General features: G+C 45.7%; 1 long non-coding RNA gene across 1 annotated transcript in view; it reads right to left on the bottom strand.

Moving 5' to 3' along the window:
* Window positions 1-24,080, bottom strand: part of LOC128839874 (uncharacterized) — a 65,965-nt gene extending 41,885 nt beyond the window's left edge. Inside the window, exon 1 of the long non-coding RNA XR_008445542.1 lies at window positions 23,929-24,080. This is a non-coding gene — a long non-coding RNA (uncharacterized LOC128839874). The remainder of the gene's footprint in view (window positions 1-23,928) is intronic.
* Between the last annotated feature and the right edge of the window lie 622 nt (window positions 24,081-24,702).

Genomic DNA, 24,702 nt, shown 5'->3' with positions numbered 1-24,702 from the left:
ACCTGGCAATATTAGGCCATCATAATACAGCTTCCCAGGGAGTAGACAGTAGTCCAGCACAGGGACTGATGGGCTGAAGAACCGAGATTCTGCTTCCCATGAGGGATAGTCTTCTACAGTCCAGTGGAGGAATGATGGTCAGAAAACTGAATCAATTAAGAGAATGGCAAGTGAGGCAGGCAGGCTGTTACAGAGGAGCCAACGCTCTGAAGCCTTTATGCACAGGTGAATAGATCGGAGTCTGGCCATTGAGAGCCACACAAACAAAAAGCGAAAAGCAACAGTCCAAGCTGCAGTGAACACACAGATCACATGACGTAGCTATAGACTCCGGAGAGCAGTGGAAGCCTGTGCAATAGTTGCAGACAGCTGGCACACCCAGATAGATGGGGCCACAGCTAAGACAAGGAGGACTTAGAAAGAGCCTAAACTGTCAGCTGACAGAAGAAACGAGTCAGAAGAAACAAGAGATAAGAGCAATACAGAGGACCACTAGGATGCCACCCAACAAAATGAAAGCAGCAACAGGATGGAAGCAAATCCCCCACAGTGATAAGTCAAATAAGAAGTGGTAGACTGGGTCAAAGACCAATATACTTGGAGGATTGTGAGGCCTAACAGGTGTTATAATATCAGGGTTAGAAAGGACCTCAGGAGGTCATTTAGTCTAACCCCCTGCTCAGAGCAGGACCAATCCCCAGGCAGATTTTTGCCCCAGATCCCTAAATTAGGGTTACCATATTTAAAAAATAAAAAAGAGGACACTCCATGGGCCCTAGCCCCGCCCCTTTCCCACCCTCGGCCCCGCCCGAACTCCGCCCTTTCCCCACCCTTTCCCCAAAGTTCCTGCCCTAACTCCCCCTCCTCCCTCCCAACCACGCGAAAAGGGCTGCCCGAGCGCTACCGGCTTTACGGTTTGCCGGGCAGCCTCCAGACCCTGCGCCCCCAGCTGGCGCTTCCCCAGCGCAGCTGGAGCCCGGGAGGGGAAGCGCCCAGCCGGGGGCGCAGGGTCTGGAGGCTGCCCAGCAAACCATGAAGCCGGTAGCACTTGGGCTTCGGGCAGCCCCTATGCCTCCGGACCCTGCGCCCCCGGCCGGGCACTTCTCCTCCCCGGCTCCAGCTGCTCTGCTCCGGTGGCACGGGGGCTGCCTGAAGCCAGTAGTGCTGGCTCGGGCAGCTTGGCTCTTAAACAGAGCTGAAGTCTGAGTCCGGGGAGGAGCAGAGCAGCCGCGGGAGAGGAAGTGCCCGGACGGTATTTTTCCCAGACACGTTTGGCTTTTTGGCAATTCCCCCTGGACGGGGGTTTGAATGCCAAAAAGCCAGACGTGCCCAGGAAAAACCGGACGTATGGTAACCCTACCCTAAATTGCCCCCTCAAGGATTGAACTCACAACCCTAGGTTTAGCAGGCCAATGCTCAAATCACTGAGCTATCCCTCCCCCATTAATAGGCAGGTGGTAAAGGCTATGTCCCAAGGGTGGGCTATGCACTAGTAACTTCTGGGCTCAGCAAGTCATGCTGGTACAAAAGACAGAGCAAAAAAATAAAAAAAAATGTAGCAGCCTTCAAGGAGGAGCACAGGTTACAGAAGGGAAGAGTTCGGAGGAAGTACTAGGAAGCCAGTCTCAGCACATGGCTGCATTCAGTGGCAGATTAGCCACTGGGCCAACGGGGTCCATGCCCAGGAGCCCCAGCCAATTGGGGGCCCCTGGAAAAATGGGTGCCCCCACTTCCTGACTCCCTCTGCCCGGCACTCCTGCAGAGGAGCGGTACCTCTGCCCCAACTCCATTTCCCTGGCAGGAGTGCGGGGGAGGGGGACGGGGGACTGCAGGCAGAAGGGGTGGGAAGGGGCCCCACTTCCTCTGACCCAGGGGCCCCACCAAACCCTAATCTGCCCCGGCTGCATGCTAGCTGCAGTTACAGCACCTCTGTAAAAAGTTCTTAATAAAGAGCCAATTTAGTTTTAGAAACAGAGAGTCCTTTCACATCATCACAATGTTTCAGGTACCGTGTGCTGGGTATGTCACATTTACACATAGAACTAAAACTACAAGAAGCCTGCCTCCAATATACTCTAGGTTTTACGTATGGGTAGAAGGGCAGAATTTCAAAATAGCTCAGCATCCAACAGCTACCATTTAGGTAGCTAAATGAGGAAGCTGCTGGGTGCTGAACACTTTTGAAAGTTTTTGGCCATTTCAATAGCCCAAATTGTGGTTACTGAGCTGACTTTTGAAAGTCTGGCCCAGGATTTCTCAACTTCGGCTATTCTGTATGCTGGTCCAATTCATCACACACACATCTTTGCTGAATATGTACTTTGTTGTTTCAAGCACTTCAGATCAGGTATTTGCCACATTTGTCATAGCCCTCTCCAGTATCATAGTCTCACCTGGAGGGGTGTCATGGTGTTATAAATTTCATGGCTAAAACATCTATCTATTCTGGAAATTGCAGGTTCAAATCACAGCAGGCTCCATTATGTCCATTAGTAAACTAAGTCTAACTCAATTTATTGGTTAGGGTTCTTCTTGGTGGAGACTCTAAAAAACTGCTTATGTGGACATTTGTATGAGTTGTGTAAGTGTATTGGTAGATATCCACCATCCACTCTGGAAGTGGATGTATTCCATTGGTGCTGCATGTACATAGGGTAATTGTGGATCCTTTGGATAAAAGGCACTATTTAAACATAAACTGGTTTATTGTTTAAATCTACATCAGTTCTCAAATACACTAAGCTATAGTGGTCACCTCCTTTTACCCGCACTCCCTATTCAGAACTCAGCTTCCACTTATAAAGATGAGAGTGTTGGATAGGTTGAATAAAAGAGCTATTATATAATAACCATTTGGCCAAAGTGATTTTTTTTCTTTAAAGGGACTAATGCATAGTCATTTTGAAATTGAATAAAGCTTTGCACATTCAGTCAGTGACAGTATTGGTATGGGCAATAGGGTAGGAAAATAGAAAAAAGCCTTACTAGTAGTGAAAGGTGGAAACTCATTTCTTAAGTCACTACTGTGCTGTACCTCTGCAGAACAAACAGTGCATATGACAGCTTCATAGTTCATTGTAAATACTGTACAAGCCTTTGCATTTCATAGGACCAAATTGTGCTGTTGCTATTCAGTTCTTCCTCAGGCAAATTCCTGTTTAAATCATTGAGTTAAAAAACCTCAGGCTCTCCCAATGAAAAGTAAAATTCAACCCAAGGTATCCCTGTATCAGTTCATGTTTTTTTCGAAGCATGAAAAAAATGAAATAAGATCTGAGACTGTGTCTTATTCCAAACATACTAGATAGCTCAGGAAAAATTAAAATTGACAGGCCATCTGTAGACTACAGTCACATTAGATCTTAACAACTCAAGGAAAAATGTAGATGGTGTTGAAAAATAGCCTGCAAATGAAGCCTGGCCTCCCACTCACTTCTAGGCTGTAGTGACTCTGTGCCTGGAAGGTGAATACATCTCAAGCTCTGCCAAGGCTTTGCAGCATATTAAAATGGAATAACTGAATATATTTTCCAGTATAACAACACTCATGTTAAGCACTTGGATGATCACTATGTTGTGTGAATTTTGTAACAGGTCTGTGGAATTTGGCTGCTACTACCGAGAGTGGTTCCTGGTCTTAGTTCAGTTACAGTCAGTGCTGCTGTTGCTGTAAATCTCTTGTGTTATGAAAGAATTTCTGCTAGACTGGCTGCACTAGCAAGGCAAAATGATGTAGTTTAATCAGTGACACCTCATTCCCCACTGACGAGCAGGAACAGAGGTATAATTTGCTGAAGCAATCCCAAGAAACCTAGCACTATGTCAGCTTCATGTTTCCATTAACCTAGAAACTCTCAAAAGCTCCCGTCCCTTTCCTTTTTTTCTTAAACCTTCTTAAAGACAATTTAAATACATACGATTAAATCCTGGCTTTATTTAAGTCAATGGCATCAGGATTTCACCCCTAATATAATGACAGCTTGTACCTTTACAATTGCAGAAACCCTATCAAGAGCAAATGTTTTGCCTATTACATACTGAGGGTGAACCTAGACAACGCTTCCAACAGCACAGCAGCCAACAGTTAGAGGAAGAACAGAATGTCATGTATATTTGAGACACAATGGCATTTCAACAGGCAAATCTATCCCAGCTGGAATTTAGTCAGGGCAGCAGGACTAACACTAACTCCTACAGAAAGTACCATGGGATAGTCAATGCTCACAAGTGGGTGGGATTTAGATTTTATATCTCATCTGAAAGACCACACCTCGGTAAGCAACCCTGTAAGTGGGTTGGATCATTGGTTCTGTGCTGGCTCACAGGGAAGAGTGATACTTATGAACTCATCACTACCACATTTTGTAGCATCCTGATACTTCCTATATACTTTTCACACAAGCACCGATGAAGCATCAAATCATAGAAAGGTAGGGCTGGAAGGGACCTCAAGATATTATCAAGTCCACCCCGCCCCCCACAGTAAGACAGGAACAGACATACCTAGAACGTTCTTAAATGTTCTTTAAAACCTCCAATGATGAGGATTCCGCAACCGCCTTTGGTAACCTATTCCAGTACTTAACTATGCTTATAGTTAGAAAGTTTTTACTAATATTTAACCTAAATCGCCAGTGCTGCAGATTAAACCCATTACTTCTTTTCATACCTTCAGTAGACATGGAGAACAATAGATCACAGTTCTTTTTATTGCAGCCTGTAACATATATGAAGACTTACCAGATGCCCCTTCAGTCTTTTCTCAAGATTAAAGATGCTCATTTTTTTAACCTTTCTCCATAGGGCAGGTTTTCTAAACCTTTTATCATTTTTGTTGTTTTCCTCTGGACTTTCTCCAATTTGTTCACGTCTTCTTGAAGTATGGTGCTCAAAACTGAACACAATAATTCAGCTAAGGCCTCACTAGTGCCAAGTAGAGCAAGACAACTATCTCCAGTGTCTTAGATACAACATTCCTGTTAATACACTCCATAATGACATTTGCCTTTTCACTAGTGTGTCACATTGTCGGCTCATATTCAGTTGTCATCCACTATAATCTCCATATCTTGTTCTGCAGTACTACTGCCTAGCCCAGGGGCGAGCAAACTTTTTGGCCGGAGGGCCACATCGGGTTTCCGAAATTGTATGGAGGGCGGTTAGGGGAGGTTGTGCCTCCCCAAACAGCCACATGTGGCCTGGCCCCCGCCCCCTATCTGACCCCTCCTGCTTTTTGCCCCCGATGGCCTCCCAGAGACCCCTGACCCCCCTCCCTCCGCTCTCTGTCCCCTGACCACCCCCGGACCTTTTGCCCCTGACTGCCCACTGCTGCCCCATCCAACCCCCCCGTCTCCTTCTTGACTGTCCCCCCCCGGGATCCCTGTCCCATCCAACCAGACCTTCTCCCTGATGGCCCCCAGACCTCCCATCCCTAACTGCTCCCTGCCACCCCATCCAACCCCTCTCATTCCTGACTGCCTCCCCGGGACCCCTGCCTCCATTCAACCTGCCTCTTCCCTGCCCTCTGACCACCCTGACCCCTATCCACATCCCCGCCCCCTGACCACCACCCCAAACTCCCCTGCCCCCTATCCAACCTCCCCTGCTCCCTGCCCCCTTACCGCGCTGCCTGGAGCACCGGTGGCTGGCGGCGCTACAGCCGTGCCGCCCAGAGCACCAGGGCAGGCAGCCACGCTCAGGGCTGGCTCCAGGGTTTTGGCCGACCCAGCCAAAAAAAGACCTTTGCTCCGAGCGGTAGTGAGGGACCATCTGCCGAATTGTCGCCGAATAGCTGGACCTGCTGCCCCTCTCCAGAGTGGATTCCCCAAGCACCTGCTTGCCAAGCTGGCTGCACTGCCTGGCTGGAACCAGACACACCACCGCACAGCACAGAGCACCGGGTCAGGCCCTGGCTCTGAAGCTGCACTGCCCGGCAAGAGCTCGCAGCCCCGCCACCCAGAGCATTGCACCGGCGGCTCAGTGAGCTGAGGCTGCGGGGGAAGGGGAACAGCAGGGGAGGGGGCAGGGGGCTAGCCTCCCGGGCCAGGACCTCAAGGGCCAGGCAGGACGTCCCGCGGGTCAGATGTGGCCCATAGTTTGCCCACCTCTGGCCTAGTCACTTATTCCTCATTTTGTATTTGTGCATTTGATTTTTCCTTCCTAAGTGTAGTACTTTGCACTTGTCAATTGAATTTCATCTTGATGAATTCAGACCCAATTCAACAATTTGTCAAGGTCATTTTGAATTCTGATCCTGTTCCCCCAAGTGCTCTCAACCTTTCCCAGCTTGGCATCATCCACAAGTTTTATAAGCATAGTCTCCACTCCATTATCCAAGTCATAATGTGTCAAAAATCTTACTAAAATTAAGATGTATCACGTCTACTGCTTTCCCCTTATCTTCTAGGCCACTAACCCTGTCGTTGAAGAAGAACGTTGGGTTGGGTTGGCATGATTTGTTCTTGACAAATCCATGTTGGCTATTACTTATCACCCTATTATTCTCTAGGTGCTTACAAATTGATATTATTTATATTTTCAGTTATTGAAGTTAGGAATTATAGACCAGTCAGCCTATTTGTTCGCTTTTTAAAAGATAGGTACTATGTTTGCCCTCCTCCAGCCCTCTGGGACCTCACCCATCTTCCATGAGTTCTTGAAGATAAATCATTGATGGTTCCAAGATTGCTTCAGTTAGTTCTTTAAGTACTCTAGGATGAATTTAATCATGCCCTGCTGATTTGACTGCATCTAACTCATCTAAATATTTTTAATCTGTTCTTTTCCTACTAGGGCTTGTGTTCCTTCCCCATTGTTAATATTCTGTTAAGCATCTAGTCATGAAGCCATTTTAACATGTCCCATCTTAGCTTGTGAGATATGTTGTGATAATTATGCCTAAAAATTTACCCTATTGGAAGCTCCGCTGTGAAGAATTAGTATAAGTTCATAAGATGTCACAATAAACTACATTAACAAGTGTTGATGGGAAAGGGAGACAGAAAGACTGAATTAGTCCAAACAAAAAAGCTTACTGATATAATTCAAGGACTGTGTTAAGATCATGCTTGATAAACAAGAAAATGTGGGACTGGAAATTAATGAACCTAAACTGGTTGAAAGTGACAAAGAGTCCTGTGGCACCTTATAGACTAACAGACGTATTGGAGCATAAGCTTTCATGGGTGAATACCCACTTCGTCACATGCATCTGACGAAGTGGGTATTCACCCACGAAAGCTTATGCTCCAATATGTCTGTTAGTCTATAAGGTGCCACAGGACACTTTGTCGCTTTTTACAGATCCAGACTAACACAGCTACCCCCCTGATACTAAACTGGTTGGCTATTAGGCCTAATTGGTGGACAAAATAATGAGGGGATGGGCTGTTCCACCCATCACTTTCTTTTGGGGTCCATAGAGAGATTTTGGGAAGAAAAATTGGCTACTGGAGCAAGCTTCACCTCCACTGCTGTCACCCCCACTATCTCCAGGGACACCAGGCCGCTGTCATCCTGATCCTGAAAGATGTCCTGAGCATTCTGGGCCAGTGTGACGGGGGGTCTCACCTCTTGAATGCCTCCTGCTGCTGCGTCTGGTATTGCAGGCCTTTTCCTTTCCCAGGCTGGTCTTCATTGGCTCAGCCCTCCAACCAAGTCACATGGTCAGAATGAACCCCTTCCAGGGTAGCAAAAGTCCAACAAAACTATCTGCCTGTACCAGCGTCTTCAGCCCTGTCTCTGGACCCTAAACTTGGGCTTCTAAATGACCCTTGGGCTTAGATCACTCCACGACTAGAGGAACAAAGGTCTGCCCACTACTCTGGGTTCCAACTTGGTGACCCTATAAACCGCAGACACGTACTGCTTCCTTCAGCTGATTGCTGCTATGTCCCTGGGCCTCTTCCCACTGGATCCCTTTATCTTTGCCCCTTATTTTTAGGGTTAAAGTTCTCAGGTCCCCTTTCTCCCAAGCTTAAGTACATGCTGCCAATGGCATGCCTGCAGATGGAGAGGGACACCCTTTCTCACCCTCTGGGCCTAGCAAGGAAGTGAGCTGGCAAGGCTTGCAGCTCCTTTTATCTGAGCCTGCTGGGCTTTTATTGGCTGCTTCCATGAGGCCTCTATAGGCTGTTAGGTCTGAGGCTTTTTTCTGTAGTAGAAACAGCAGCCAGATTGAGAGACAGCAGCCATGAGCTAAGAAGCAGAGAATCTAGGGTTGCCAACTTTCTAATCGCACAAAACCGAACACCTTGCCCTGCTCCTTCTCCGAGGCCCCATTCCCGCTCACTTCATCCCCCTCCTTCTGTCGCTTGCTCTCCCCCACCCTCACTCACTTTCATTGGGCTGGGGCAGAGGGTTGGGGTGCAGGAGGGGTGAGGGCTACAGGGTGGGGCCAGAAATTAGAGGTTCAGGATATGGGAGGGGGCTCCGGGCTGGGGTGCAGAAGGGGGCGAGGGTGAGGGTTCTGGCTGAGGGTGTGGGGTCTGAGGTAGAGCTGTGGATGAGGGGTTTGGGGTGCAGGAGGGGGCTCTGGACTGGGGCCAAGGGGTTCAGAGTGAGGAATGGGGCTCAGGGCTGGGGCAGGGGGTTGCAGTGTGGGAGGCGGTGCGGGCTTGGGGGTGGGGCGAGGAATGAGGGGTTTGGGGTATAGGAAGGGGCTCTGGGGCAAGGGTATGGGAGGGGGTATAAGGTGCAGGCTCCAGGAGGGAATTTGGGTGCAGGAGGAGGTTCAGGGTTGGGGCAGGGAGTTGGGGTGCCGGCTCTGGGAGGGAGTTAGTGTGCGGGAGGGAGTCCCAACCTGGGCCAGAGAGTTAGGGTGCGGGAAGGGGTGTGGGCTCCAGCTGGGTGGCGCTTACCTCAGGCGGCTCCTGGTCAGCAGCGCAGTGGGGCTAAGGCAGGCTCCCTGCCTGCCCTGGCTCCGCGCGGCTCCTAGAAGCAACCAGCATGTCCGACTGTTAGGCATGGGGGTCAGGGGGCTCTGTGTGCTGCCCGCAGGTGCCGCCCCCACAGCTTCCATTGGCCACGGTTCCCGGCAAATGGGAGCTGTGGAGCCGGCACTCAGGGCCTGGCAAGCACGTGGAGCCTCCCTAGCCCCTGCACCTAAGAGTCGGACATGCTGGCCACTTCCGGGAGCCATGCAGAGACAAGGAGCCTGCCTTAGCCCCACTGCACTGCCGGCTGGACTTTTAGCGGCCCAGTCAGTGGTGCTGACCGGAGCCACCAGGGTCTCTTTTTGACTGGGTGTTCCGGTTGAAAACTGGACGCCTAGCAACCATAAGAGAGTCACATCCTCACATTCCATCAAAACAATGTAATATCGGGCTGTTAAGGAGGCGCTTCTGTCCTAATAGTACTCACCATCACCAGATAAAGAAACAGATCTTAAGATCTTTAAAAAAAACTTTCTTTGATAGCATTCTGTCTAGCTAGAAACCACTTATCAACAGTTGTGATTATGAAATTTATACTTCTTTATTGTTTTGCCTTTGTGGTCCCTACTTCTCTATTGTTTATCTTATGATTTCTGTCTTATTCTTTAATTGTGTCGGTTAGTTGCATAACTAATTTTGCAAGATTTAAATCAACTAAGTGGTGGGGTCTGATTGGTTAAAGAATTGTTTTGTGATGGACTAGGATTGGTGAAAAATACTGTTTTGTAGTACTTAAGTTTAAAATGATGGGTTAAGGTATATCTAAGCAGGACTCACGTTTAACTATATAAACTGGGGTCCAAAAGGAAGTTCTTTGGAACCTAATTCTAGACACAGCCCAAGATCAGAGATGCCAGACCTCAACACCCTGCCAATCACACCACGAAGAAACTAAAGCCCCAGATAATCTAATCTTGACAGATCATGAAGGAAAGTTTGTCTGCCTTATTGAGAGTGGTGAGCATTGTATGCTTAGCATGTGTATTCTGCTTTAGTAACTGTTAATAAATAGGGGTGAAGGATATTACTGTGCAAGTCTCTTTCACTGGTAAAAGGCCCAGCAAACATGCAGAAGATTATGCCCTGAGCCCTAGGAACTGGGAAAAGATAGGGGTGCCTAAATGAATCAGGTTATGCCTTGAGCCCATAGAATGGTAAAGGCAAGGTGCCCTAGAGTGGGTGCAGGTAATAAGGCAGGCCTGGAAGACGTACCTCCAATGCTCCTTCCTGCAATGGGGTGTAGTAGGACCACAGGTTCTCTAGCCGGGGCTATAAAGGGCTAGGTAAGCCCCATCACAGCCAGAGAGAGGGACTGAGATAATATTGCCATCTCTACTGACTCTAGCTGAATCGCAACCACCATCTAGTTTGGAACGGGATCAGATTTTAACAGAAGCAGCTCCAGCTCATCTCAACTAACTTCTCTTTTCCTCAAAAGGACCGTGGTTACCATCTGTGATACCATATAAGAGACTGTCAAACAAGGGGTTTGTTCTTTCTAAAAAACTCTCTCCAGCTAAAAAGAAAGGGATGTTGTTAAAATGAAGGCCTTAATACTTTACATTTCAAATGCTGTAGCTGTTGTTCCTTTTCATTATCTTTAATAAAAGGTTTAAAGGATTTTTAATGGTGTGTTTGCCATGGTACTAAACAGGCTCAGGTCTCTGTATACCAAACTGGGGACCTTGCTTAACACTGTTTAATGTTGGACAGTAACAAGGTTACTTTAACACTGTGGCAGGCAATGACTCACCAGCGTGGCACCTCCTGCTGTTTGTCCTGGGAATTAGCTCTTCAGCCCAGAGTGCCCTCTGCAGGCACGTGTCTCACTCTGGGTCTCCCCTCCCAAGGGAACCCTCAACCTTCTATCCCCACCTTGCCTCAGTGGCTACTACCAGTCATTATCTAGCCCCCGCTCCCTGGGGCAGACTGCAGTCTATAAACCACTCATCACCAAGGGGGGGTTGGATCAGCTGCCTCTGCCTATCTCTGGGCTGCCCCTCTGCAGCCCCAGTACCCTTTGTGGGCCCTTAACTCAGCCTAGGGCTTTGCTAGGCTGGAGCTCCCCAGCTCCCTCTGCCCTTCCCCAACACTGCTCCACCCTAGGTACCCATCTCAGCTTCCCAGGCAGCCAGGTCCTTCTCTGTCTGAAAAGTTAGAGAGAGTATCTTTTTCAGCCTCTGGCCCTCAGCCCTCTTATAGGGCTAGCTGTGGCCTGATTGGGACATGGCCTCACCTGTGGCTGCTTCCCCACTCAGCCTTTCTTTCCCAGCTGTAGCCGTCTCCAGGGCTGTTTTAACCCCTCCGGGCAGGAGCCGGGTGACCACCCTGCTACAAACACCTTTAGTCAATGTATTACATCTAAATACATACAACAGTTCTTAGGGTCCAATCTGGCCAACACTTACTACCAAGAATAGTGATTTCCACAGTGAGGTGTTTCACTGACTTCAGTGAGTAAAGATGTAATGAGGATAACATTAATATGGTTAATCATGGTAGTAAGCATTACACCTAGAAGGTAGTGTTTACTGGATCAGGCTCTAAATTTTATTAACAAGCAACAGAATTAGGGTTGCCAACCCTCCAGGATTGTCCTGGAGTCTCCAGGAATGAAAGATCAATTTTTAATTAAAGATTATGTCATGTGATGAAATCTCCAGGAATATGTCCAAACAAAATTGGCAAGCATAAACAGAATTCAGATCTAAAATGTCATTTTAAAAAAAAAAAAGAGTTAAGGTTGGAGATGTGTTTCAATGGAGTTTAGCTAACACCCAGGATCAACACTGCACTTTCTTTACTTTTGTAAACCTTCTGAAAACCCAAATGTTAGAATGTCTGGAAATGAGTAGTTAGGGGATAAAGACAATTCCTTGCTGCCATATAATCTTTCAACACTCATTATTACCCCAGTGGACTCACATTTTAAAGTTATCCCCTAAAACCTGCAAAAGCATATACAAAAACTCAAACTGCTCTAAAATGTGCCAGCTGCAATGGCTCCCTAAAGGCTACTCTGGTAGCTGGGGTTGCTGATGCAACGAATCATTCTGGCCAGGCCCCCTTTCACCTCCTATGCTATCTGAAATTTAACTATGGAGTGGCTACACTATTCCATAATAACGCGGGTCAAAATTGCATCAAAAAACCTCTCTGTAAAATTAATAAATAAATAAATAGGGTTTTTGCCTAAATGAAAGTTTTCATGGAAAGCATCTGGTTTCCTCAAAAAATTGACTTTTTTCAATCAAAAATCTGGAAAATGAAATATTTTGGACAAAACCTAATTTTTTTCAGATTTTGGCTGAACATTTTTTGATTTTCAGGTTTTGGGGTTTTCAATGAAGAATTAAAAATTTCACTGGAAAAACACCCTTCCTTCCCCTGCACCTCAGCTCTACTCCGTAACACATAAGATCTTAAAGAGTGATCAAGTAACTGTACAATATATCTTGCATAACTTTAGAGATGATAAACTAAACTATGTACCTACTAAACAAAAACACCACAAAATCTCTCAGAGAACATCTATTTGTGTCTACAATATTTTTTAAAGTATCTATATGATTAAGGTCTCTGATTTTGAACACTTTCGACAGGCGCGCCAGTGGTGGTTAGCATGTACAGCAGCATAGCCCTGCTAAGAGCTGAGGCAGGCATGTACAGGGCTTTGGGAAAGGTCTTAGCTAACTGAAATGAGGTTCAAAAATGAACTGGGACAAGTTCTCTAAGCATTCCAATCCTAGTGTCTGAAAGCTAAATGTAACTTTGAAATCTGATGCAGATCCATTAGCACATAGTAACTTGGATTGCTTCCAGTGCCAGGACCTGCTTTTACTGTTTCTATAAGATTCACCGATTATGAAACCAGCAGTATGCATAACTGGTAGTCACTGCAAATGATGTTGAAATTTGTTTCCAAAATATTTAATGATATTTGTATCCACATTTCAAGTCTGTGTAAAAATAATCTTTGACAAGTACTCTTATTCACAGTTAACATCTATAGCATTAAATGCACAGTATGAAGTTCCTGGTGATTATAAAATGTATTCGTTACATAAAATTAGTTACAAGAAAAGCATTTTTCTATTTCAAATAAATGTCACAGGGACAGTCATCGTATTAATTACTCATGCCAGCATGGCTTTTACTGAGCTTAATTTCTTATCCATGATCAAATATATCTGACAAGAACATGATACTAAGATGAAGTTATTGCCAGCTAAACATAAGATTTTTTTAAATGGTAGGGCTATAATGGGGAGAATTATTTAATACAGTAAAGCAGTGAGTTCAATCTAGGCTTTCATTTTAAGATTACAAATTTCTGCACTGAATTAACTAACTGTGGCAGTATAGAAAAACTAAAGACCCAGCCCTATAAATCTTGCTCACAGGGATGATGAGCTTGGCTTGCATCAGCCCCACCAGGGACTTCAATTGAATTTGCCCTCCATATATAGCTCTATCTCTGTTTCTAAAGAAGATGGGGTGCTGTGCTCCATGGCACTGCCCTGGACAGAACCTGGGGATTTCCATAAAGGAAGTAATATACCTGAGAGCTTTATGTCCCTAAGTTCTGCAAAGGACAACCCCATGGAGAGCAGCACCACCCCTGCCTTGCTCTTAAGCTGTGAAGAAGTACATCTGTGTGGGCCCGTCCATGGCAGGTACTGAGCAATTATGTGAGACCTGCAGAAACCATGCTGCCAAGGGGGAAAGGGTCCAGTAAAGCTAGAGTCATCTCTACAGAACAGTTCCATTTCCAATAGATAGTCTTAGAAGGATGAGATTTATGTCAGTAAACAGATTTCACCACACACACACACAAACCGAAGAAAAAAATATTTCCATTGATAACTGAAGTTTACAGTTGGGCAATGTAAGATAAATGCTGCTTGAGAACCTAGAGTTTCATTTAAGGGTACTTGGTATATTTTGACATGTGAGGTTGACAATTTGTGTTTTAACGGTTATAAAGTTTAGCTTTTTGGATCTCAGTGTCCACTGTCATTAAATAAAATTGTCTGACCCCTCCCATAATTTCCCACAACTGTGAAAATGTAAAATCAATCAATAAAAATTGTATTTCTCAAACTTACCTCTAGATCTCTAGAATTGATAAAGATTGGAGAGGCCTGAGTTCCAAAGTCCATAGCCTCTCCTCCCCCCACCCCCACCCCGCTTCTCTCACCAGAGGATTGTTCTGCAAAGAGACTTTTCTTCTTGCCTCAACCTTTGGATTTTCCCATAGGGTGGAACCATCTGGCTCAATAACTTCAATGGAACTATTTGCATGAATAAGTGTTACTTGAGACAATCTTGTCATCCCTAGTCCTATCTGTCCTATTGTCCATCTTCATTTCTTATTATTTGTTTTTACTTAGATTACAAAACCTTCAAGGCAAAGATGGTCTGTTATATGTTCTTTAAGGCATCTAACGCACACCAGGGACTATACAAATAATACATAACACGCCTGTGAGTAAGAGATGAAGAATGAGGCTCAAAGTTAGCATTAGTTTTCTAGCACTGAGTACACAGGAATATTGGTTTCTATCTTATTATGAAATCTCTATTGCAGATAGGATTTGTGATTTTCTAATACAGTTATAAAGAACAGAGAAAACAGGAGCATTTGGAAAAAGAAGGCAGTTGAGCACTTCACTGTAAGTAGACTATGAACACCACTGGGTAGTCATGCTCTCGTTCACCTTTAAAAAAAAGACAGCACAATATGTTAACAAGTATCCTGAAGGGCATGTACATAAAACTATGCCTCAGCATACAAGCCCTGCACATAGGATTTTGTACAGGGCAGTAATTTTCGTTCTCATTGCATACAGAAAACAGTGATTACTATTGAAGAATCCTCAGAGACATGAGCTTTTCAAGAAAAGGGCCCCCGGCTGTATCAAAAATAAGTTGTGCTCCTTTTTTGAGGGCAGCCCATCATTCTTTCCAGTGCAACAAATTCCAGCCCTGTTTATTCGATAGAGCAGAAATGGATTTGATCTCCAGACTTTTGCCATTTTGTGCTCAACAGCTTGTATAAATGAAATGACTGTAGTGCAATGACAGCAAGGGATATTATTTCTGCAGTCCTCATTTGGCTGAATTCCTGTCAGCTTCCAAGTGTTTTGGAAAATCCTGATAGATCAGTGAATCCCTTAACCTCAGACCCTCCCTCTTGGAGAACGCAGGGAATGTGTGCAGGACTAACTAACCATTTTTAAGATCCCTAAGTGGCTAAACATGCACTGGGCCTCAGTCCCATGGAGAGCAACAGGCCACTGACACCAATAATACCTTTTGAAAATTCCAGCATCACTACATGAGTTGTCCTGGGCTGTGTCATCCAAAGGAGATTAAGTAGGGCCCTTCCACTCACTGATGAAGGGAAACCATTCTTTTCTTCTCAAAACATGTTGGGTTTTTGGGAAAGGGGGTTGTTTGTTTTATTTTTTTTAGACACAGATCTCTTGTATTGGATACAGTCATATATATTTGAACAGATAAGGATATGTCCGATGTTAATTTATCTTGTTTTAAGCCTCATCAAAACATTTCTTTGCACTCTCTCTGCTGTAGCTTTTACTACTGATAAAAATATACTGGACCTCCCCAGCTTCAAGGCTGAAATTAAACTTCAATTAAAAATAAAGTGGAGAATACAATGTGCCTTATTTACTACAGCTTGTTCAGCATAATGGTGTTCTGATCCTTGACTGATGTCCTCAGGTGTTACTGTAGCCCACATGCTTGCATTGCAGCATTCAGTTGTTCAAATATGGAATGGAAGCAATGAAGGAATAACTTTTCTCCTCCATTAGTTTGCAATATGGTATCGCGGCAGACATGTGGAGTGTAGATTGGGCGATCCCACTGGAGGAGCAAGAAACTTTCAGAATCTGGGGTATGGCAGTCACTATGCATGCTAGTAGCAATTGTGAAACTACATATAGGAGGCTTTCCTTGTGGGCAAACCACCTAGTGGGAGACACCGATAGCCAGCTGGAGCTCACTGGGGTGGAGGCTATAAATAGGGGACACTGGAGACAGCCTGGGACAAATTCCACAGCTGAACCACACAAGGATAAGAGGAGTCCACTATGAGATGTCACAGATCTACACAAGTGCCCTCTCTTAGACATTCCATGAGGGGATCCAAATGCTCATCCCATGTGCTTTAAGCCACCAGAGTCCAGGCACTGCCTCTGGCTTGGGATCTCCAGGCATGCTTTCAAGGTTCAGATCCTCTATCACTCTTTCTTGAGACCTGCTGGTCCAACCACATAGCTCTGGAACCAGTGCTGACACCGCAGGCTCCCTCATAGTTTAAACACATCGTCTCTCAGAACTCTAGCCATGTGGATGCTCTAGGTTCACAGGTTAACTCTTCAAGGCCATGTGATAGGTATAACACACAGACTTTGCATGTGATTCTAACACACTATCGCTCTTTATTTAATAGCACAAGAACTACACATCTATACAAAAATAATAAACCTAAACAGATTTTCCTGCTTCCATTTCCTCTCCACTCCAGAGCATTCTTTGGGCATGGTCAGAGTCCTCTGGGACATCCAGGGGCCATCTGCAGCACATGGCTTGTCTTCTCAGCCACGGAGCTTCTCTCCAGCTCAGTTTGCTTTAACCTTGGTTGATCGTGCAGCTAAATCAGTTCCCCCTGCTATGAGACACTTCCTGTGTCTCTCTCCCCCCAGCCTTACCCATATGAGTCCCTTTTAAACCCCTGGTTTGTAACCTTTGTCCCTTTGTTTTGCTTGGGGATATTCCATTCGCTCCCTTTTCCCCTTCCCCTGCAGAAAAGCTTGAGAAAGTAGCTACTCCCAGCCTTAGCCAGCCTACTGATCTTCAGGCATTTCCACCTGACTAGGTGACCATTTAAGATCTCATGACTGACCTTTGTCCCTGGTCTGGCAGGGATGTGCTTTCAGCCCTGTCAGCACTGTTCAATTCCACATTTCCACTGAATGCCTCTATGACATAGCAATTTTCATAGTAACAGCTTCATAATGTCCACCAGAATTCATGAGTTGTACATATTGTGTGACCTTTTAGGGGAAATCTAAGTCCAATCCATTTGGATCCAGGCAGTGGATCCCTGTCCCTCTGAAGCCAGGGGAGACTAGAAGTCACCTCTCATGAGAGTTTAACACTGCTGTTGCTGAACAGATGCAGAGGAGTTGAGAGGAGATTAACTGGCCCTGCTCTAGGTGTAAGAAGCTCAAGGGCCACCCCTTCCCCGCTCCTCACCCTGTGAAAAGAAAGCTGGAGGGAAGTGTATGCATCTATGAGTGCATTACAGAGACAAGGTGGGTGAGGTAATAGCTTTTACCGGACCAACCTCTGTTGGTGAGAGACAAGCTCTGCTTTCGAGCTTACAGAGCTGTTCTTTGTTTAGTGTAAGTACAGTAATACAAAGAAATTAACAAAATGAACCTGCTGGCTCTTTGCTGGGCACTCTGTTAACTCCCAGTTCAACATAATAGAATCATAGACTATCAGGGTTGGAAGGGACCTCAGTAGTTCATCTAGTCCAACCTAAAGCAGGACTAATCCCCAACTAAATCATCCCAGCCAGGGCTTTGTCAAGCCTGACCTTAAAAACCTCTAAGGAAGGAGATTCCACCACCTCCCTAGGTAACCCATTCCAGTGCTTCACTACCCTCCCAGCCAGCAGAAAGTGCCATAATCTCCAAAGTACAGAAAAGGAAAATAAACCCAGAGGTCAGCAGGGACCAAGCTCAGGAGGGAGCCAGAGGCTGCATGTGAGAGCAAGAGCAGCTGCTTGGAGGCAGCAGCCTGGGAGTTGATTATGGAAGGATTCAGGGCTGGATTAATACAGGGACTTATGGGGCTGCAGGCCAGGGCCTCAGGCTAAGGGGGGCCCTGTAAAAATAAATCAGTGGTCACCAACCCGTTGATCGCAATCTCCCGGCTGCTAAAAGTCCAGCGGCACAGCAGAGCTCAGTCAGGGTGCCTTTATGCTCTGGCCCCACGCCGCTCCCGGAAGCGGCCGGCTGCTGGCATGTCTCTGGCGGGGGACAGTGTGTCTTGGGGCGCTGCCTCCAGCACAGTTCCCACAGTTTGTTGGCTGGTTCCTGGCCAATGGGAGCTGCAGAGGTGGGCTTGCAGGTGCAGGCAGTGCCACGAGAAACACTGTCCCCCTCCCCTAGGGGTGCGACGTGCTAGCAGCCAGCCACTTCCAGGAGCGGTGTGAGGCCTGGGCATGCAGGCAGCCTGCCTGAACCCTGCTGCGCCGCCAGCTGGGATCACCCCGTGGTCTACAGGGGCCCTACAAAATCTAATAGCCCTGGGTCCACTGGAGAGTTAATCTGGCCCAGGAAGGACTGCAGGACCTTGAAAGCTGGAGAATCTGAGAGATGACCAGAGACATACCCTGTTGCTGGCAGGGGGCCAGTGCTTTAGAGAGCAGAAGGACACTCAGGGTTGCAACCTGCAGGCATGTAGGATAGCATATAGAAGTTATACTGGGACTATTATTTTAATATTCCTGGACTGTACTGGCCCTTATGATCAGGGCTGGCTCTGGCTTTTTTGCCACCCCAGGCAAAAAAACCTCCCGCCAACCCCGGCCCCCCGGCGGGAAGTGCGGCAGGGGAGGGTGCCGAGCCTGGCCGCGGCCCCGCTCTCCCTGGTGGCCGGAACGCCAGGAGGAGGGTAGAGAGTCCGGCCAGGGCCCCGCTCTCCCCGACCGGCCGGAGCGCCAGGGGTGAGGGTGGAGGGAGGGCCGTGGCTCCGCTCTCTCCGGGGGCCGGAGCGCCGCGGGGAGGGTGGCGAGCCCGCCACGGCCCCGCTCTCCCCGGCCGGCCACAGCACCAGGGGAGGGCAGCCCCGCTCTCCCCGACTGGCCGTAGTGCCGGGAGGAGGGCGGAGAGCCCGGCCGTGGCCCCGCTCTCCCCGGCCAGCCAGAGCTCCGGGGGGGAGGGCGGCGAGCCTAGCCGCGGCCCCGCTCTCCCCACCCGGCTGGAGCGCTGGGAGGAGGGCGGAGGGCCCGGCCGCGGCCCCGCTCTCCCCGGGTGAGTGCCGCCCCCTCCAGGTGCTGCCCCAAGCACATGCTTGGAGGGCTGGTGCCTGGAGCCGGCCCTGCTTATAATTACGTTGTGTTTATTTTTGTGATAAAACTTACAGCAAACATACCTAATGTAACTGCATCTCTTATTGCTTGCAGCCCTAGTAAAGGAATCTTGTTATTTCCTGGGAATCTATGAGCTTTTTTAGGAACTCAGTGATGGCTACAGTCTGAAGAGCTTAGTGCATGGAGCACCTACATCATCTTATCACGAGCACATGGTATACCTAGCACACTACAAACATTTAAGGGACTGGAATATCACAACTCACACAGTGACAGCTGCAGTATAGTGAGTTACAATATTTGTTATATATAAAGATAAGTTTCCTGATGAGACGTATTTCAGTTGTTCCAAAGAAAATAATTATCAAGAAAAAACCCAACCTGATAACCCTATTTCTACAAAGTATCAAGGTATTCTTTCTTCTTATACTCTTTAATTTGTGCCTGCAAGGCAAAATATATATAGAAATGGAGAAGACAGTGTTTAGGTCTAAATATTATCCCATCGTGGTTGAGTTATTTAATTCCCTGGCCACAGTTCAGAGAAAGGTTACAAAAAAAAATCAACATCCACTTGATGGAATTTGCTTGCCTTTTTATTCATCCACCCATTGTTTTTCCAATCCTTCAAGAATTGGACAAAAAAGCTATTTGTTTTCACCGTAGAGTTAACAGAAAACACAACATATTACCTGTAAAATAAGAGAAAGTCTTACATGCTGCTAGTTTCCTGAAATCTATGAGCCAGATTCTGCTCTCAGTTACACTAGTGTAACCCAGCTCTCTCTTTTGTGTATGTATAGCACATCTCTCCATTCCTCAAAGTAAGTCAAACCTAGCAACATAAATAATTTAATAGAAACAGTCTTATTCTACTTTTTTCAGATTTTATCAGACCCTGTAGGCTTTGTGAAAATGAAAGTGAATGTATAGATCAAAGCAAAAACCTAAATGAAATTCTAATAAAATAATGCATCTACCAGCAGCATTAGAAATGCATACAATAGAAGTGAATTTGAATAGGATTTAAAACACTTGTTGAGCAGGGTGTATATACTTCTGCTCAATTTGAAGCCCCTTTGAGCTCAGTGGGGTTACTTTGGATATACAAGGGTTTAACAGATCAGAATGTGGTCTAAGTGAATACTTGTTGTATTAATAACCACTATAATTAATCTCGAAATTCAGCACTCAGAAAAACATACATAATCGAGACACCAAGTATGTATAACCCTTGAAGAAAAGGATCTAAAAGCTTGTCTGGAATGCAATGATTTCACCAACCCATGGGACAGTGTCTGTACACAGTTGCAGATGTAGAAAGCTGTGCATAGTTCTATTACAAAACACTTCATGGACCAAAGGCCAAGGTCAGTCTTGGTGTAGGTGGGCACAGCTTCAATTAAATGAATGGAACTGCAATCCTTATTCAAAGTCTGAATGTGTCCCCAAAGATGGAAAGGCAGAAAGAGTCTGAATATTCTGTAAGTAAATTATTTAGGTCCTGATTTTACAGATCTCACTCATGCTGGCCCTGTTCTGGACAGGTGCTGGGACTCATCTGTCCCAGCTGGACAACATTAGTGACTGGAAATGATTATTTCCAGCCAGGGGATATAAATGAGGGCCCCAGGCCCCGGGGGGAAGTTGGGAGCAGGAGAAGACTAGGAGTGCACTTGCCAGTAGCAGAATGCTGCAGGAGGGCAGGAAAGCCCTCTGGATCCCTGGGGGGGAACATCCAGCGCAGTAAGCTATTGGAGACCAGAGGGCCATGCAATACGAATTGAAGAACAAGACTGTTGCTTTCTGTTATTGTTCCACTTTTTTTTTCATATATGTTAAAGAATAAAGAGAGCACAGAGGAAAAGGGCTACAGACTAAATTGGGAGTGGCCAATTATCTGTCCCAGGCTGGTGATTGGTCCACCAGCATACAGCATGTTATCAGTCTCATTGAACTCACTGGATGACTTGTGTGACAATTTCTCAGAGAGCCAGGCCTGTGGGTCATTGTGCTACCTTCCTGTCTTCAGCAAGAGGGAGTTGTTTTTTGTGGTAGCTGGAAGACATTTAGGAGTTCTCAGGGTCACAGCTTGTCTGAGTAAGTGCTACTTAATGTAACAGCAATAGAATCTGGCCCTATATGAATATTAATAGTTTGCATTCTAACTACAATATACTACCAGTCCTTCAGGCACTCAAGTACTCCACTGGGCTCTGCCAGCCCTCACTTTGCCTTCCAAGTAAACACTTGATATATTCCAGTCCACCAAACATCTCAGACCCATCCTCTTGTGTCCAGCCCTTGTCACCGGACACTCATAGTACTTACCAGATTTGCTATTCCCAACAGAATAGCAAATGCACACCAGCATTTTTGATTCAATTGAGTATCAGATCCCATATAACACAGTACTGTGATCAAATTTATAGTGAAAGCAAGTTTCTTAAAGGTTAAGATTTTAAAAGCTAATGAGGAAGAGTAATAAGAACAGGTTACAAATAAAACAAGAAATATAACATGCTTCTACTAGACTAGGGCCTTGGCTACACTTACCAGCTAGTTCGACGGCTGGAAATCGAAGTTCTGGGTTCGACTTATCGCGTCTAGTCTGGACGCGATAAGTCGAACCCGGAAGTGCTTGCCGTCGACTGCGGTACTCCAGCTCGGCGAGAGGAGTACCGCGGAGTCGACGGGGGAGCCTGCCTGCCGCGTGTGGACCAAGGTAAGTTCGAACTAAGGTACTTCGACTTCAGCTACGTTATTCACGTAGCTGAAGTTGCGTACCTTAGTTCGAATTAGGGGGGGTAGTGTAGACCAAGCCTAAGACTCTACTATAACAAGCTAACCTTCTCTAAAGCAATTTCTCACCTAAGGCCTTCCTTGCAGCATTTCAACCAAGGTTGTTTGAGATACTGTTTTCATAAGCATAACCACGCTGCCCAGTTATCCCCCAAATAAAGGATAAGAGAGGGGCTCTTCTGCTTATACCCCAAAGACCATTGTTTTTGTCCCGAGTCTGGATGATTCCCTGTGGTTTCTTTCCTGGGGTGCTCACTCCAAGGTGCCTCCCATATTCCAGTTTGTTTCACATCTCCCTGTTGACCTGTTTTCCTGTTGACCGTCACATGTAAATGGGGCTGTCTATATGTTGGCGTTGCAATGCTTAACTTACACATGAACCAAGGCAGCTGATTCCCCATCCCTTTGTCTGGCAAAACCGGCTTGCCAACAACACTGCCTGGGACACTGATTCTAAGCATATTTCCAGTATGTACAATTTCTTAAATATCCCCTGTACACACATCACACAACACCAGGAGGATCAGTATGACATAAGCTTCTGTTAGACATCTCACATGACCTTTTATAAGTAAATCCTATTACAGCAGTATTTTAGGTGTAGAGGATTGGTTAGTCCACTCCAGTTGCTAGGAGTAACTGTTAAAGAACAGTGAACCCATTGCCAGTTGACATTTAGGGGTTCTCAGGATCACAGCTTGTCTAAGTGTTACTTAATGTAACAGCAATAGATCTGGCCCTATAAGAATACTAATAGTTTGCTTTCTAACTACAATATATTCAAAACTCAGTGGGATGATACACCTGCCTAGTAGTACTTGTGAGTAACGGTTGCAGAATTAAGACAATTATCATAGTAATAACTATGTGTACTATGAGAGCACCCAAAGACCACAATAGGGATGAAACCCCTTCATGCAATGTACAGGATGACATTCCCTGCAAGAGGAGTATTTATGCATCCTTTTGCCTCTAGGTCACTGGATCAAATCTGGCCCTAGTCATATATACCTCTGCTACCAGTGGTGAAAGAGGCTGCCTACTTAAGATTCCAGTATATCTCAACAAGCACAGAATCTGCACATACAGGATATATGCATTTAAGGTTCCTAATAAAACCATATAGAACTTGAATATGTATTGTTGTATCCGGATAATAGAGTGTATTTTAGTTACAAAAGGAACTGTTTGCCTTAACTGTATTTTTCAGTCAGTCATTTAGCACACTTCGGAACATTGTATAATTAATGTCTTAATTTAATGCTCAGTGAAATAAATGAGTGCACAGCATGATGGTGGGTGTGATACAAGAATCTAGACTACATTGGGAATTGTATTTAATTAGTCACTCTTGATTTAAGGCATTACTGTTCAATAAGGACATTAATATCCAAATTCCATCTCTACTGGCAAATAGAAAGATTACTAAGAATGGTATATGGCATATGCAAGTGTTAAATTTGTCATTGTAGTTTATGATTCAGAGATAATACACCAGTAATTTGCATACTAATTACTATAGCAGAAGCCAAATTATTTTAATTCAGCAATTAGTTTACCATATAAGTTGTAAACCAGCAAGTGTTTCAGTATGTCATGGAGAGACTTAAGCAATTTAGATACAGAGCAAATGCGTGTCCTTTCCATTTGGTCACAGTTATAGTTGCCCTCTACTGGAAGTGATTCCAGTTGCTTAGCTTTCATGCAAAGTCATGTCATATAAGAGACAAACATTTTCAAGAGTGAAATCAGTATTAGCACTATATTAACTCCTACAAGAGGGAAACTAAACATGTAGGGGACAGGAAATTGACTTTCTGCATTTGGGGTTACCTCTATATCTTCTGTTCAGAAGGACTCAAGCCCATTTGGCTAAGGACACCATCAAAGGCTTGAGGTCCTGAAGAGAGATCTTCCATGAGGCTTCTTAGCCTCCTCTATCACCTGTGCTGAGATGATCTTACTTGGAAAATCTCCAGAGGTTTCTGGGGAGGTGGTTATTTAATAGTGCTGAAGACAGTCCCTTCCACCTCTGCCTCCTCCCTGTCCATGGAGACTTACCTTTGAAGTGCATCCCAGAGAGGCTTCTGCAAAACCAGAGTATGGAGTTGAAGGGGAAATGGATCCCGTATTCTCCAATTCTTTCTTCCCTCCATCTTCAGGCCAGATATGCTTGATCTGCGTCTCCTCTGTTCACAGAGGTGAAGAGGACTATTGGGCCTGTAATTCTGAAGAACAGAGGGGGAAAAAAAAGTCTAAAATCTTAAGTATTTTTGTCTTCCTTAAATTAAAATAATGTCTTCTGGCAGAGAAGCTGAGAGGGAGCAGGAAACCAGGAGAATACTTACTGTACATTAGCATTGCAAGGAGAGGTTTCTGCAGCTGCATATCATCATCTACTTCCATTCTCAAAGACTTTTAGCAAAGACATCTGATATTAAATTAATTTAGAAGCTGATAAGAATTCTTTTAGCTACTATTCCATGGCTTGATGTTTGGTTTTCTCCCCCTTGAATTTACAAGTTTAATTTAAAAAATGACAAAAAAGAACCTGCTAGCAAGAAAAAAAAAAATAAAGAAGATGAAGGACCAGATCCTGGGCCCTGTTGATTTGTGGCAGTAAAGGATTGTCCTCATCACACTGGTCCAGCTGACTGTTGGGGCAGATCAGGAAGAGGAGGAGGAACAAAGTTGTTTCACATCTGGTTTCCAGTCTGCACTTAGGGATACGATCAGGGATGGGCATGGAAACTCAAATGAATAAGCTCCCTTGAGTAACCCTCTCTGGATCTTGTCCCCTCTGCTTCTAAAAGAAGGGGATGAAGAAGGTGACTG

The sequence above is a fragment of the Malaclemys terrapin genome, chromosome 6 (genome assembly GCF_027887155.1).
Source record: "Malaclemys terrapin pileata isolate rMalTer1 chromosome 6, rMalTer1.hap1, whole genome shotgun sequence".
NCBI classification, from domain to species: Eukaryota; Metazoa; Chordata; order Testudines; family Emydidae; genus Malaclemys; species Malaclemys terrapin.
This window is presented reverse-complemented; position numbering and strand designations above follow the sequence as displayed.